At 43.7% G+C, this 15,299-nt stretch overlaps 1 long non-coding RNA gene across 2 annotated transcripts; it reads right to left on the bottom strand.

Moving 5' to 3' along the window:
* Positions 1 to 2,182: 2,182 nt before the first annotated feature.
* LOC111731398 lies at positions 2,183 to 11,368 on the bottom strand. 2 transcript variants are annotated; one of them, XR_002777118.1, is made up of 3 exons: positions 9,055 to 11,368; positions 7,828 to 7,916; positions 2,183 to 7,720 (listed from the first exon to the last, which is right to left on the bottom strand). It is a non-coding gene; the product is annotated as an uncharacterized LOC111731398 (long non-coding RNA). The 2 variants fall into 2 exon arrangements; XR_002777117.1 differs by having other exon boundaries at positions 7,828 to 11,368.
* Between the last annotated feature and the right edge of the window lie 3,931 nt (positions 11,369 to 15,299).

Below are 15,299 nucleotides of genomic sequence, written 5' to 3'. Positions count from 1 at the left end.
ATAGAGTTTTTAAAATTTATTTTTTATTTGTAAAAATTTTTTAAGCAAGGCAACCCTTGATTGACCTCACAGATTGCAAGGACCTTGTCAGTTTATAATCCTCTTTTTAATTTTTTTTATTTTTTATGCCTACAGCATAGGTTATTTTTTTAATCTCTGACACACAAAGAGACTGAGGATGATGGATGGATAGATATGTACATCCAGACACATCCAGAGACGTGCACAGATCAGATAGGTCTTACATATATGGAGTAGATGAATTCCTAAGTGTCTCTATTTAAATTCAGTTCTTGAAAATAATCCCTACTTGAAATTTATCAAGATAACATCTCTCAATGGCTCTGTGTGCTCTCTTTAATTAAATAATGGAACGTATGTAGCCTAACTTTTTTTTCCCTTTTCTATTTTATTACTGGGAAGCTCAGAGCTAAACTTCATACTTAATTTCATTACTTCCTTGGTTCGAATCTTCTAATGTTATTGTTTTTTTCTTTCAACCCGTTTTGTTACTTGACTTCTGTATGTAGGTCCTAATGTAATAATTTTATAGATATTTATCACAAGCAATTTTCCATGATTTTAGAAGTGAATAATGATTCGTAATAATTTAATAAATAAGTCGAATTTCCTAGAATCTTAAAAATATGTACCAGAGAAGTTTGCCAATTGATGGATTATTAAGTTCTGGAAAAGCAGAATTCTATTTAATAAGCAATAGCCTATTATAGAACCCACGTGAATAGAGTTTTGATTGTAAAGTTCAGCCTCTGCCATTGAGTGCGAAAGTCCGTGTGCTCCTGTGGGGAGGGGATTAATCAGAAGCACCTGTGGCAGGAGGGAGCTGCTGGTCCCCAACCAACTATGGGCCTGCTTTGCCAGCATCGCTCACTTCGCACCTCCTGGCTCAGCCATATTTACAAACTCACCTAGGAATGTTGGCCAGATCGGAAGATGCTTTTGTGGTCCTTTATCTGACCCACTAGGTCAACACGGCGCCGTGGCTCACAGACATCAGGGAAGAGAAAGGCCTGCAGTGTCACCGGGTCCATTCCTCAGGGCGGCAGGGGGGAGGGGAATGAGAAGCAACCTGACCTGCCCCTTCTTCCTCTGGGGAGAAGCGTGTGGCAGAAACTCCTCTTTACACCCAGAGCGAGCCATGGCGCTGGCCACCTGAGGGATACCCGATTTAGGCTCTCATTCTGGCATCTCTCCTTTACTCATCTTCATCCTCACCGCAGTTCTGGAGATGATTTGCTGAGGCAGGAATGCGTGTTCAGAAAGCTTTCATCGCGTCCACAAATGGATTGTGGAGCCGGCAGCTCACGTGCGCCCCGGCTTGGCGGCCACTGGTCCAGGGTGCAAGCTGAAGCCCTGCTCTTCTCGGGAGGGGCTGGCGTCTGGGAGGTTGCGCTGGCCCTCTGTGTGATGGAGCGAGTGTGGGGGGCAGGACTGCCCCCAGGAGACGGGGAGGATGAGCACCCTCTCGCCCAGGTCTCCAGGCAAGTGGCCTGTGGTGCGGAGGGAAGGCTCTAGATGCCGATGCCCTCGCGGTGGAGGACAGACGGGTGTGAGGCTTCTCCCCCACGAAGCAGCTGCCCGAGCCTGGAACGCTTGTTCTCAGGCCTCATTTCACAGGTCAGAGGGCAAGTCCTGGAGACAACTCGGGATTGTCTCAGAATAAGTAGAGGACCGACACGGGGAAAAGGATTCGACTGACTCTGTGTAACTTTCGAAGGGCAGAGCTAAGACCTGTGAACACAGGCTAGAAGGAAACAGAATTGAGTTCGAAATAAGGAAGCCTTTTCTATCCCTTAGAGCTGTTCAAAAGCGGATTGAGTCCATCCACAGATGGAAGGATAAAGAAAATGTGGTCTATGAATTCAATGGAATATCATTTAGCCTTAAAAAAAAAAAGGGAAACACTGACATAAGCTACAATGTGGATAAACATGAAGGACGTTACACCGAGTAAGATAAGCGAGCCGCAGATACTGTATGATTCCACTTACGTGAGGTGTCCGGAGTCACCAAATTCATAGAGACTGAGAGTAGCAGGGGATAGTCAGGGGCTGGGGGGCTTGGGGAATCGCCCAGTGGGCACAGGGTTTCTGTGAGTGGATGGTGCTGATGTTTACACGACAGTGTGACTACTTAATATCACCGAACCGTACACTCAAAATGGTTCAAAGGGAAAATCTTGTTGGGTATATTTTATCACAATAAAAACACTTAAGTAAATAGCGCTGGAGATAAAGGGCCCCGTGGCGGTGGAGGACAAATGGCTCTTAGCCGGATCACCACGTTGGCACGAACACATCTCTTTGGTAGTTGTCTTCCGTTTAGTTTTAGAGACACAGGAACAGAAGCCACAATCCTACGTGGGAAGGAAGAGTCTCATTGCTCAGTTTAAAGACAACTGGAAGATAGAGGCCGAAGCACAAGTTCCCATAGGAAAGGAACGTCGTCTGCCTCCTCCGGCCTGAATGTGACAGGGGCAGGCGTGGCTTCTCACGAGCTGTCGCGAGGTAGCGCAGGACCGAGAGGCCCTTGATGCTGGAGAAAGATTGTCTCTAGAGAGTCCAGGTTCTGGTTTTGTGGGTATTCATCATCTTGGAGCCTCACTTTCTGTATCCGTAGGATGGGACTACAGCCTTCTTTGCAGAAATAGAGAAGTCATCTGTGTCTACAAAAGCACCTACTGCATAGCGATCACCCACACAAGTGTTTGCTATCATCCATCTCCCACGATATGCATTTTTTTTTTTACTTTCTTACTTTTAAAACATATTTTACCATGATTTGTCTGTCAGCAATGTGGTACCTGCCAGATTCATCTTAGCAACCAGGAAATGGGGTTGACTCTGCAAAAGACATCATCCGTGCTCTGCGTTGACATGTTGATGTAACCCCGCACTATTTCGGGCATTCTGGAGTGTGTTACAGAAGGAAGCGTGATGTCTTCTTGTTCTGGTTTCATCGGGAGCCCCGTAAGGCTATCAGTAGCAGAGCTGAGACTCAGCTTCTTGACCCAGGACCCCTGGCACAACTGTGTGGCTTGCTAAAGTTTCTTCCGGTTCTCTCCTAATGGTCTTCATCAGAGACCCATGTGGGAGGGGTCCAGGCACTGCCTCACCAGCATTCTGCACATTTGCCAAAGGACAACTTGAAACAGGGGGTCAAAGGCGATCAGGGCAGATGAGGGTAGTGATGCTTTTTTTCTAACCAAACCATCATCCGTTTGATGCCTGTACATACCTGCCTGTACATACCTGCCTGTCGTTACCCAGGGCTTGAACTGATAACCCGGTAGAACACAGTGAAACTTCCACAAGGACGTGATGAATAGAAACACTGAACTGTGCGTCCACCATTCCTTGTCAACAGAACTCTGGGTCCGTGGAGGAACATGACAACACTCAGCAAGGAAGATTTGGGAGTGTGTTCGAGCCAGCGTGAAGTACCTTCACCCATTTCCCCACTGAGGTACGTGTGGGGAACACCTGAAAGTGACAAGAGCCCACAGGTTAGGACTGTCCAGCCTTGGCCTGTCAGCATTCCAGGCTTGGGTTCTGCCTGCTCCCCACTCTGCCTGCTGCCTCTCGGGTGGGGAGAGCAGGGAGAGGGGTGCTACACTGTAAGCCACTGATTGTCTTGACATGTGACTCACCATTTTCCTTGTGTTTCCCCCCTGCCCATCTTGGTGTTTGATGTAGAAGTTTGCTTAAACCCATTGGTGACAGAAACCCAATTCAAACTAACTTAAGCAAAAATGGGAAAATGTAGGCTCTTGGGAAATCTAAGGGTGAATCTAGGTAGCTGAGTCCAGGAGCCCAAATCATGCCATCATGATAATATTTTTCACTCTCTTTTTTTCTCTGTATTTCTTGGGTTGCCTTTATTCTCACTCCCTACTTTGTGGTACTGATGGCCACCAAGATCTTCAGCTTTGTACCGTCTTCACAGTTGGCAGAAACACTAAGCGTAGAGGCAGCCTCTTTTTGAAATCGGTCCATTGTCAGATGATGTTCTATAGGCTGATGAAACACTAAAAATAAGATTTAGTATCTGCCTTCAAGCTTCTTATAATGAATGGGTTAAGCCTATAAGGTAACTGGAGTTTGACTGGTTTGTAAGAAGGAAGAAAAGATAATTTTAAAACACGATGTGTCTGTATATGAGGTCTCTAGAAAGGAATCAAAGGGTCAGGAAGCTAATCGAATGCCACCGAATGCCTACCATCAAGAAATAGGGGTTCCAGGACATGGGACAGAGAAAGGAAAGGAAAGTCTTGCGACTTTGATTAGGATTCTGAGGGTCACCACCTTTTATGTACCATTTCCAGCAACTATAGTCAGTACTGGACTCCAGATAATCATGATATATGGCAATCTAAACATGAAAACTCTGATCGCCACACAAAGTGTGTGCACATGACCCGGTAAGACTCCATCCTGAGAAATCCAGAGTTCGACTCTGCATTCCTTTAGGCATCTGACAGGTGTCAGGAAAAGGAACCTGCTAATAATGTGACCAAAGAGAAGGTTCCAGTATGACTTATTTAATAGTTACTTAATAATAGTAATTATTAAAACACCTTCAAACTTGGTAAGGAACTCTAGAATCACTAGGAAACGTTGTAGAAAAAGCGTTTTTCTAACAATACACATTCATTGTAGAGGATCGAAAGACTTCTGCTTCTGGCCAAGGAGGAGTAATAGGAAGTAGATTTACACTCCTGCCTTAAATATCTAGAAAACTGGACAAAATGTATGAAATGATAGTTTTCAGATATTTCAGCATAGAACCATGACCCTGTGAGGAAGGGGTTGGGGGAGGAAGAGGTCAGCCTACAACTGCTCCAGCTCACTGCCTGGAGGCAATTTCCAGACTGCAGTGCTGGGCGGGGGCGGGGGTGGGGGTGCGGAACAGAGCCCAACGGTCTTGTTGCAATGAGGAGCTAGATCCAAGTGCAGGGAGGTCATGGCCACTGGAACTTATGGGTCAGGGTATTGAGGTGGGGCTTCAGAGAGGGAGCGAGTACCAGAGATATGCAGTGGGGTGACTCTGAGCACTGATCTACATACACATGACAGGAATGTATCTGAGGAGAAAGAACCAGCCACAAGCAGCTGAGCATTTCACAAGACTCACACAGGGCTAGGAGGCATTTGTGTTCCCGCTCTCCAGAGGAGAAAGAACTCCCAGTGGAGTCTTCAGAAAGAGGACCCTCCTTATTTAGCCCCGTCTTAGTAGCGGGTCTAAAGAAGCCCAGAACTAAAGGCTGCTCCAGACTCATCATAAGAAGCTTAAAATCAAGCCTCGAAAGGGTCTGACTGATTTCAGGTAGCTTAACCCAGTGCCATAATAAAGCTCAATACTATTTAGAGGACTATAACACAATCCAGCAAACAACAACATAGAATTACAATGTCAGGCATTTAGTCAAAAATAACCAGGTGTGCAAAGAAGCAGGAAAATACTACTCTTAACCCAGAAAAAAAACCATCAATAGAAACTGACCCAGAAATTATGAAAATGATGAATTTGCAAATAAAAACATTAAAACAGCTATTTTAAGTGTACTGTCCATGTACAAGAAAATAAAGGAAAACGTAAACATGATGAGAAGATAAATCGATAGTATAAAAAGATTGACATGGGACGTATAAAGATGAAAAATACAATGTCTGAAATGAAAAATGCTGGGTGGGATTAATATTTAGTCAGACGCTGAAGAAGAAAAAATGAGTGAAGCCGAAGACAACAATATAAACTATCTGCAGTGAAGCACAGAGAGACAACGGACTGAAAAATTAACTGAGCATCAGTGACTTGTGGACTATACTGTATAACCTAAGTGGAGCACATACGCATAATTACACTGCAAAGAAAATGGTGTGGGGGTGGGGGAGAACATATTCGAAGAAATAAAGATGTTCTAACTTTGATAAAAACTATTACCTGAAAGATTCAAGGAGCTCAACAAACACCCAGCAGAATAAACATTAAGAAAACCATGCCAAGAAACAAGATAATTAAGTTGTTAAAAATGGCTGGTAAAAAGAAAAACTTCATATGAAAAGGGACACGTTACATACCTGGAAACAACAGTTACAGCGACAGCAGACATTTTGTCAGAAATGCATAATCCAGACGATAATGAAGTAACATCTTTAACATGATTCATTCCATATATCGAAGGAAAATGCATGAAAATAACACAGAGATGAGTAGAAGGAAATGAATCTTATACTGTCATAAGATTGTTATATTAAAGCAGGATCATAAGTTAAAAAGTATAACATGTACCCTATAGGGGACTAAAATTTATGACATGGACCAAGCTCTGACCAAACGAACTTCAAAGTGCTTTTTAAAAATGATTTTACTGTTCTCCAGTTTGTATCTTTCATTCTGGCTTTAATTAGTTATAATGATATTTATAATTTCAAAATTTAACCTATCTGTGTAGTTCAACATCTGCTCCTCTTTTGTGACACATTGCCAAGAAGCAGCAAAGGAAGTATTTTCAGCATCATGCTGGTCTCACCAAGCTAAATTTGGTATGTTGGAATTTGTTGATGAGGATTAACTATGTGAGAATTCTTGCGCTTGAAGTAATGCTGGCTTTGGGCCATTTCTATTTAAATGACGGGTTTGGAAGACATTGTGTTTATAAAACGATTCTGCCATTTACAAACTGTACTACCTTCTGTTTGGGGAAATATGTAAGGTCTCTGTGACTTGGAGATCCCGTACATTGCACGCAGCAAAAGAAAGAACATAGGCTTCTCTGGTGCCCTTCCTTATTCATTGAGGAATAAACGAGACTCTTGGAACCCACAATGGAAAACTTGCTTACTTAATAACTAACCCTTCTTGTCAGATGAGTAGAAAATAATACTGACCTCATTGACTTTTTTTTTTTTTTTGCCACCAGTGCATCTCCCTATCCAGTGTGGGTCACATTTGGAACTATGAGCTTTAAACAAGATCTGTTACTTAGGGGCTGGACAATGAGACAGAGGTCTAACAGGTTAAGTGGCCCTGGATAGCTTAGAGAAGTCAGGTATACAGTTAATCAGTACATTTGGCTAGAGGCCCAGGCAGCCCAGCTTAGTGGTAAAGAACAAGTAGGGAATTCAAGAGATCCAGAGAATGTCCCAGTTCTGTCACTGGCTTGACCTCAGGCCACATAACCTCCCTGGACCTTTCTACTTGACACCAGAGTAGTATTTCCCTCCGTACAGTGCCTGCCACTGGTGGTGTGCCAGATTTCCTTCTTCTTAACAAATGCTAGTGTATTTTAGAAACTATTAGGAAATCTGATGAGAGCCAACCATAATTTTTTGACTATTATTGATTAGGAAGAGTTAAACTAGAAAAATCGAGTCAATATAAAGACAAATACTATGTAAATGGTCTAAAAAATACCAAGATAGAGAAAAAAAACTAAAAAGATTTCCAGCTTAAAATGGTGGGTTGAGAGATGTTTGTTTCAAGGCATGCATGATAAGGCATAACTTGCCCATAACAGTACAAATAAAATGAGAAATCTCATGGTGGCAAAATGATAGATGTCAGGTGGACATGGGGAAACGAACTGATGAGCAGACTCAAGAAAGCTGAAGAGCCAGCGGTGTGTGAAGGTGAGAGGCAACTTGATCTGCACCTCAGAACCTCAGAAAGGCTTAGAAATCTGCAGCATCTGTTGCTTCTGGAAGCAAAGGTTCGAAACAAAACAACTTTGGTTAAAAGTCCCTTTAGGAGGAAGAAGGCGTCCTCCGTGCCCACACAGCCAGAAATCTGCCCCTCTTCCCCGACCTGGGCCGAAGACTCCAGAAGAGAATTCTTCATGAAAATGAATCCGTTGGGATACCAAGGGCATGAGTGCTGAGGGAGGATTTATGCAACTATGGGAAAGTTTGGGAATATATTAGTGAAAAGTGTCTAAAAAATCTTATCAAACCATAGTACTATTAACTCTGCAAAACAACCCCCACAACACCAACACCAACAACAACAAAACAACCCCACACACTAATAATTGCAGAAAAGGAAAAGTCATCACAGTTCACTAGGTGTCTTAGATGTCAACTGTGGTTTCATTTCATCATTAAAGTAATGTCAACTGAATATCGATTTTACCCAACTGTCTATATTGGAAGGATGGTGAAGGACGGGAAGTAGAAATGGGAGCTGAGTAAGGACTACTGAAATTAAGCTTAATCTGGATATTTCATAGTAGGAAGTCAACAGATAATGCTAAAATAAAAAATCAAGTAGAAATATTAGGAGTTGCTTTTAAAGATAAAGAATTGGAGATAAATAGGAAAATAATAATTTAGAAGCACTGGCAGAGGTAACTTCAAGGCTGGAGAAGGGCTTTATTTTTTGTAGCAAGTGTTGTAGAACAATTTGACTTTTAACTACATGCACTATGATTTTGCTACAATTTATAAAATTCTATTTAAAAAGTCATGAAGGTATTCTGCAAATGACGGAACTTTGGAAAATACTAGCCTGAAGACTTTAAAAGACAGTCTGTGAACCGATCTTAAAAAAAATGAATTAGCAATCTCTATTTCTATTTGTTTGGCATCATAATACCCGGATGGCTTAAATTATTATTTAAATTACAGTGAATTATTTTGAGGAATGATGGTCTAGAGGATTATAGCATGGGGACATTACAGGGTTTCATAAACCAGGGCTGGAAGACACTGGAGACACTTGAAAAATTCCAAGTACTCATTTGTAAAGGTACACACACACACACACACACACACACACACACACACACATGCACACGCATACATACATACATACATAAATACATACATACATACATACACACATATAAGTTTTTGCTTAGGAAATAGGCGTTTCTGGAATGGCTGGGACCAGGATGCACATACCACAGCTGCAAAGCTTTACTAGCTCAATTTCACGATACTCGTTCAATTGAAAATACAAGAGGGACGGGTAGGCATCTATCATTAAATGAAGTAAAGCATGTAAAACATCAGGTACTGAATGAATCTTTGCTACCTTCTCTCTCGCCCACCCCCATGGGAAAGGAGATTAACTGGCAATCACTCAAATTGTGACGAATCTTTTCTTGGGTTCCCAGAACCCGGGACCAGAGTGATGGTTGGCCAGTGAGGAGCTTCTTTTATAAAGCAGAGTCTGATGGCTAGAAGAATCTAGAATTATATCAGAAAAAGTGAAAAATTAATGGGAAACGACTAGATTTTATACCCAGTGGTTTAGAACATTCCAGAGCCAAGAGAAGTTCTTTGTAATAATTGGGGCCAGCTGTGCCTGAGCAACTCAGGCCAAGCCAGATGCCAAACCCCAACTCAAACTCTTACAGGAAGATCTTCCTCACAAGCCTCCAAACATCCTGTAAAAAATCAGAAGAAGGTTAATTATGTTATCCTTTTTATTCTGTCAAAATGTTTTTTCTCCTGACTACTGGTAACCTTTCTGGTTTTCATTGGTGCTTCCTACCTGAAGATAATGCTACTGATGCCATTATATTGTGCGTACATGGAAGAATTCTTTAAAAAAAAAAAAAGCCTTTATTAACAACTTTCCATTCTGCTGGAATTTGTTCTTGGAAAACTGCCCTTACCCATAAGCCACACCAACTCGCCCATAAGTCACATATTTGTTGGCCAATAAAAACGAACTGCCCCGACATCTCTCTGAATTGGAAAAGAACTGAGTGGCTGGAGGTAGGAGAGAAAAATGGAGGACCTTTACTACTTTCTCTGTTGTGACTTTTGAATCGAAATAAAAAGATGTATGAGAATTTCCTCTTCTAAAAAGAAAGTACTTAAAACTTTTTTTTTTTCAGTAGATGGCTATATTTGTTTGCTGACTGGCTTACCTCAGCTGCAGAAATTCTCACAGACGCGAACTGAACTTTAGAGAGTGGAAACTGCTTTTCCTCCAGGCCATTTATTACGCTCTTTTTGTCGAATTGTAGATCTCTTGAACCATATTAAATTGCAGGTCCTTTCATCTCATGTTTCTCTTCCTGCCACTTCAGAATTAATTTTTTTTTTTAAGCTACAGCTGAGAGAGACTCCCAGGAAAGCCACATGGCATCTTGCTTCGGTGGCGTTAAGTAAGCCGAGCCGTAAGCGCTGCTGGGGTCTGCCTGGTTCCGGGGCTCCTCACTGGAAGGAGCCGGCCTGCTCCTTTTCCCAGCTCTGCTTCCACCGGTCACTTTGTCGCAGCTGTAAAGGAGGCGGAGCAAGACCACGGCTTTACTGCCGTTTGCCACGGTGACTAACTTGGGGCTAAATGTAGAACTCCCTGCATTCCTGAGGTTGACTCACTTCCATCCAAAACTCTTGGGCTGGGGTTGGAACTCAGCTCAGGTTTGCCAGAGGCCGCTCCTGGGAGCTGGCCTGGGATGGTCTTGGCTGGACCAGCCCAAGGTTGTTCTTCATCTTGGGGACTTGAACCTAGCTTTTTGGGGCAAGTTGATTTAAAAAAAAAAAAAAAAAAAAGACTTAGATAGCTTGAGAAGGGAAAGAGAATTCAGAGAAGAATATTCTGGATGACTCTTAGACTCATCTGGGTTCCTTGGCCAGCAGAAACTTCACCTGTCCCAATGTCAAAGGCACAGCAGGAACCAGGCCGCCTTCCCGAAGTGCAGGGAGCTCACACTTGATTTGATTTCCTAGATTCTCTCGGTTTCTGCAGCAAGATTGGTTTAGAGATGCAATGATATTTTTCTTACAGGCATTTTAGCCTTTTTACTGAATAATTCAACCACGTGAAATGGAGCTTGTACCACTGACCCCTAGCTGTCCCCTATTTGGGGGAAACATACTAATTTTATAGATGACGGGTCTCCAGAATGAAGTATTTGTACCTGATGTACATGTAAGGCAGTCTTTTGGAGCAGAGTAAGAAAGTATTTGAGCTTAGATTTCGTTTCATCTAAAACACAAATTAAGTTTACTAGTATTTAATAAATAGATTGACACTGATCTTTCCTCTTAGCTCACATGTCAGAAGGTTGAGTGCTCTGGATGATGGAGGAGAAAACCTGAGGAAATCCCATCATTTGGAGAGATTAATAGCATCACCGTAATTATTCATTTTTAGTATAGCAGGACGCACAGCAGTTTATGTGTGACAGCTTGCATGGGTTTACAGATTTTATAATCTAGTTTGGATAAAACTAATCCTGATAAAACTGGGCTAATGGCATGAGAATATTTCTCGAATAGAATCACAGAGTAAAGCGAATAACAAAATTCAAGTGTAAGTAAACAACAAGAATATGGTAGAGCAGACACCTCGTACTCATCTGTCACATGTGGTAAAAGTAAGGACAATCTAACTTATCACATGGTCTCCACTAAAAATTCTCGTGAGAGCGGAGTTGTGCTTATTTCATCTTTATCTCATCCTTCTGAAATTTCTATTTTTCTAATATTTTTTAACCGATGTAACGTGTTAATGGAGTTTTATATGTCTATAACTTCATGAATAAATAAACACTGCATGAGTGAGCATGCTCGAACATTTCGTTATTGATGGCGTACGCAATCAAAACGAAAAGAAAGGCAAAAGAATAATCGATTATTTCTCCGAATTCACCAAAAAAGTGAGTGAGAGCCAGAAACAAGTTCTGTCCTTCTGTGGTCCCAATCAATCAGGCTCCCACCTCTTAGGGTCTCTACGACCCTGTAAATGACCACCTTTAAAAATATTCTTTCTAATATGATGCAGGAATGAAATCTGCGAGGCAGTAAAAGGCTACTTATAGCATCATCCACTTACATGACATTCTCAAGAAGGTAGAACTATGAAGACAGTTGCTAGGGGTTGGGGACAGGAGAGGAGTCGGGGGGCAGCATGAAGGACCCTGGGGTGGTGGTGGATGGAATTGTCCTGTGTGTTGTATGGTGGCATATACGTGACTCGATTGTCAAAATCCAGAGAACTGTATAGTTCGAAAAATGAATTTTACTGTTTGCAAGTAAAAAAAAAATCAACCAGGTTCCCAGACGCTTGAGATGGAATGCAGACCGTGGCAAGGGAATCTAGCAGTATTAACAGTGAATGACATAAGCACGTTTAGGGGCGAGGCGGGGAAAGGAGGCAACGTAAGTGATTTTGGAAAATAGAGTTTCGAGTGGATACTTTAAGACTCAAGACAAAAAAGACTGTGCACAAACATTATACTATACTTTAGTGAGTAAAGTGGGTTTGGGTTAGCAGTTTTGAAACTACTTTGCCTGTACGCCAGGGTTGAACAAAGAAGTAAATATACTGCGGACAATGAGAGCCGGGTGCCTTACTGGTGGAAAATGCTGGAACACGCCTTGTGGAGCTGGACTGGACCAGAGGTGTCAGCGTGAACGCACACATGTTTGTGTGTGTTCAATATATCTTTGGACAGATCAGGGCTTCTCAGCTTTGGCACTAGCGACACTATCCTGAGCTGAGTGACTCTGTTGCTTTGGCCTGTCCTGTGCACTGCAGGATGCTTAGCAGCATCCGTCGTCTTCGCCCACTAGATCCTCCCCCGGAGTTGTGACATTCCAGAAAGTCTCCAGAATTTGCCAAATAGCCCCAGGTTGAGAATCACTGAGAGAGATACACACAGAAGTAAATATCGACGTGAGTGTTTGCGTGGCTTAGTATTTATATGTTATTTCCTAGCTCTGTGCACTGGGGGCCTAGAAACAGTGACCCCCGAGTAAGAAACGACCTTGCCTACGACCCAGATGTTGGTTCTCAACGCCGCTCTCCAGTAAAAGAAACGAAGGCTCCTTCGAGACGTGGCTGATTGCAGGGCTGGGCGGGGGAAGCATGAGACCAGCCCGCAGCATCTCGCGGGGCAACCGCAGCACCACGAAGCTCTGCAGAAGCAAGAAAATGAAGGCACTTCTAAGAGCCGGAGCTGGGACGGTTCGGGCAACGAGAGAAATAGCAGTAATATCGGATGATAATGCAAAGAACAAAAATTAATATCCATGAGTCCCCAGTGTTACAGATGAATCAATGAAAAAGAGGACAACTCTTCCTTCCAGAAGAATTCAAGTTAATAAAGGAACGAAGGCAACCCTGGGGTCGTTGGGACACCGCAGTAATTACTGTGACAGCTGAGAACTGCCTATGAGTATTAAACTTGGTAGGTGACGGTTTAAGGGGAAAGAGGACAGTAGAGAAACCTGGTGGATATCGCCTTAACCAGACAATCGGTGTTGACGTCACTGGTCACTGAGACATGCTGCTCTGTTCTCCCTGATGGAATGTAGTGAGAAGGACACCTCACCTCTGAGGATTCCTCCCCCAGATCTATGACCTCAAGCCACCCAGGACACAGCATCTCACAGAGCCAAACTGAGGGTCCGCCTGGGAGTGTGGGCTGCGGTTCACTGCCCATTCGCCCCGCATCTGCCCCAGGCCGCTCTGACGGGATTTCACTGTGTTCGATTCACATTCCAGAAGGGACACCTCATCAAGGGCCTTGATTCGAGAAGCGCTCATAAAATGTTCTGAAGGATGACCTTGGTACTCTCTTGTTCTATTTTTCAGGTAAAGTCATCTCAGTTTGTCATTTCCCCTAATACGTATCCACCGACTCTCAAACAGTTCCTGCTCAAAACAAGAGCCTGTCGGTCGTTTTTGTGCAAAGTCGGCATGGAGGCCGGAGCCCCAGAGGCCGGCTTTGCCCCGAATGGTCTACACCCCTGAACTGAGCTGCTTCCTTATCAGTGCTTCAGCGTCCTCGTCTGTCAAACAGACAGATCGTGCCAGGTGACCTCCGGGGGCCTTAGAGGCGCCAGCATTCACGTTCCAGGCTCTGGACCTCTGGATGGACGTGTGTCCTCTCGCCAGGGCTGTGCGGGGCGTTGCGGCCCACAGACTTACAGCACAGGTGCATTGCTCAAACCCTTTTCCTTTTCACTGCTCGGTCGTCCGTCTTCCAAAGCAGAAAGCTAACACCTCGCAGTGCTACAACCTGCTGCAGCATCCGACCGAGTGGCAGGTGCAGGAGGCAACCGAAAGCTGCGTGAAGACAAATACCCCTCTGTCACGTACAGAGCTGGATGCCCATGGTCCAGCAGCACCAAAAAGGGGCACGATGCACATTCTCTGAACACATAAATTAATGAATAAATGATGTCACCAGCTGAGAGAAAGGCCAATCTGATTAGAGATGAGTGGGCCTGAAATGGACCCTGTGGGCCGGCTCCACAGTTCCCCTCGGGCCCATTCCCTCTGACAGCCCTCTGTCTCCTCCTGGGCAGGTGCTCTGATGGACGAAGTTTCCTGAGGTGCAGTAGGTGAGGAGGAGGTCACTCATCCCCCTCTGAGCTCGGCTGCGACCTTCCGCAGAATGTTCAAGAAAGGCATTTAAATTCATCGCCAAACAGACTCCTTTGTTTTTCAATTACCGTCAAGAGGTGAACTAACACTGCTGAAAAGATCCAAAAGAAGGTTTTTCTGGGTCTGTTTTAGCAGGTAGATGCTACTCGTTTGAGGCAACGCACTGCGTTAAAACAAAGCTTCAACAGCGCTGGGAAAATTGTTATCATTAGTAGGTTAAGCTAATTTGTCTGTGATTTTGTTTACCTTTTAGTTGGGTTAGTAAGTTCTTTCTTCAAAGACAACACAAAGATAAACTTCAGCCAACTTTAATGGTCACAAATGCCCAAATTCAGTCATTCGAATTCATTTATAATGGGAAAATTATTTGTTAACCTTCACGTGCGACTCTGCCAGAGGCTTCAATCCCCTTCTTTGTGGTGTCAGTCATCTTCGTCACCTCCTATTTTACCGTAATCTCTCTGATTTCTGATTCTTTCCTTTTTTCCTGCCGACCTTTCTTCTTGCTTGAGTTTCTAGTTTTCACTCCTCATAACATGTCCCAAGCTTCACTGCTCCTGGTATTTCAAAAATGTCGAGTTTTCCCTCTAACTGCGTGCGCTCCCCGCCAATCACGCACGAAGGGAAGGATCCACATGTGGTTTGGTTTCCTTTTAACGTTCCTTTGTTTCCTCATCAAAGTAGCACGGGACTGGCCACTCTGAGTCCCATCGAAATGCGCGAGAAGCAAGCAGGATGAGAAAGCAGCTTGACGAGGGTCACTGGGCCGGGCCTGTGTTTCGGGCTACACGGGGTCACCTTTCTGGGCCTCAGTTTCCCTTTGGTGAAAAGAGGCCATCGAAGCCAGCTGGCCTCTGTGTTTCCAGCTCTGACTTTCCAGTGTGTTGTGAGAGGCGGCATTTGGGAGTAGTTAGTATGATTTATAAGCC

This window comes from Pteropus vampyrus, unplaced genomic scaffold, assembly GCF_000151845.1.
Source record: "Pteropus vampyrus isolate Shadow unplaced genomic scaffold, Pvam_2.0 Scaffold370, whole genome shotgun sequence".
NCBI classification, from domain to species: domain Eukaryota; kingdom Metazoa; phylum Chordata; class Mammalia; order Chiroptera; family Pteropodidae; genus Pteropus; species Pteropus vampyrus.
This window is presented reverse-complemented; position numbering and strand designations above follow the sequence as displayed.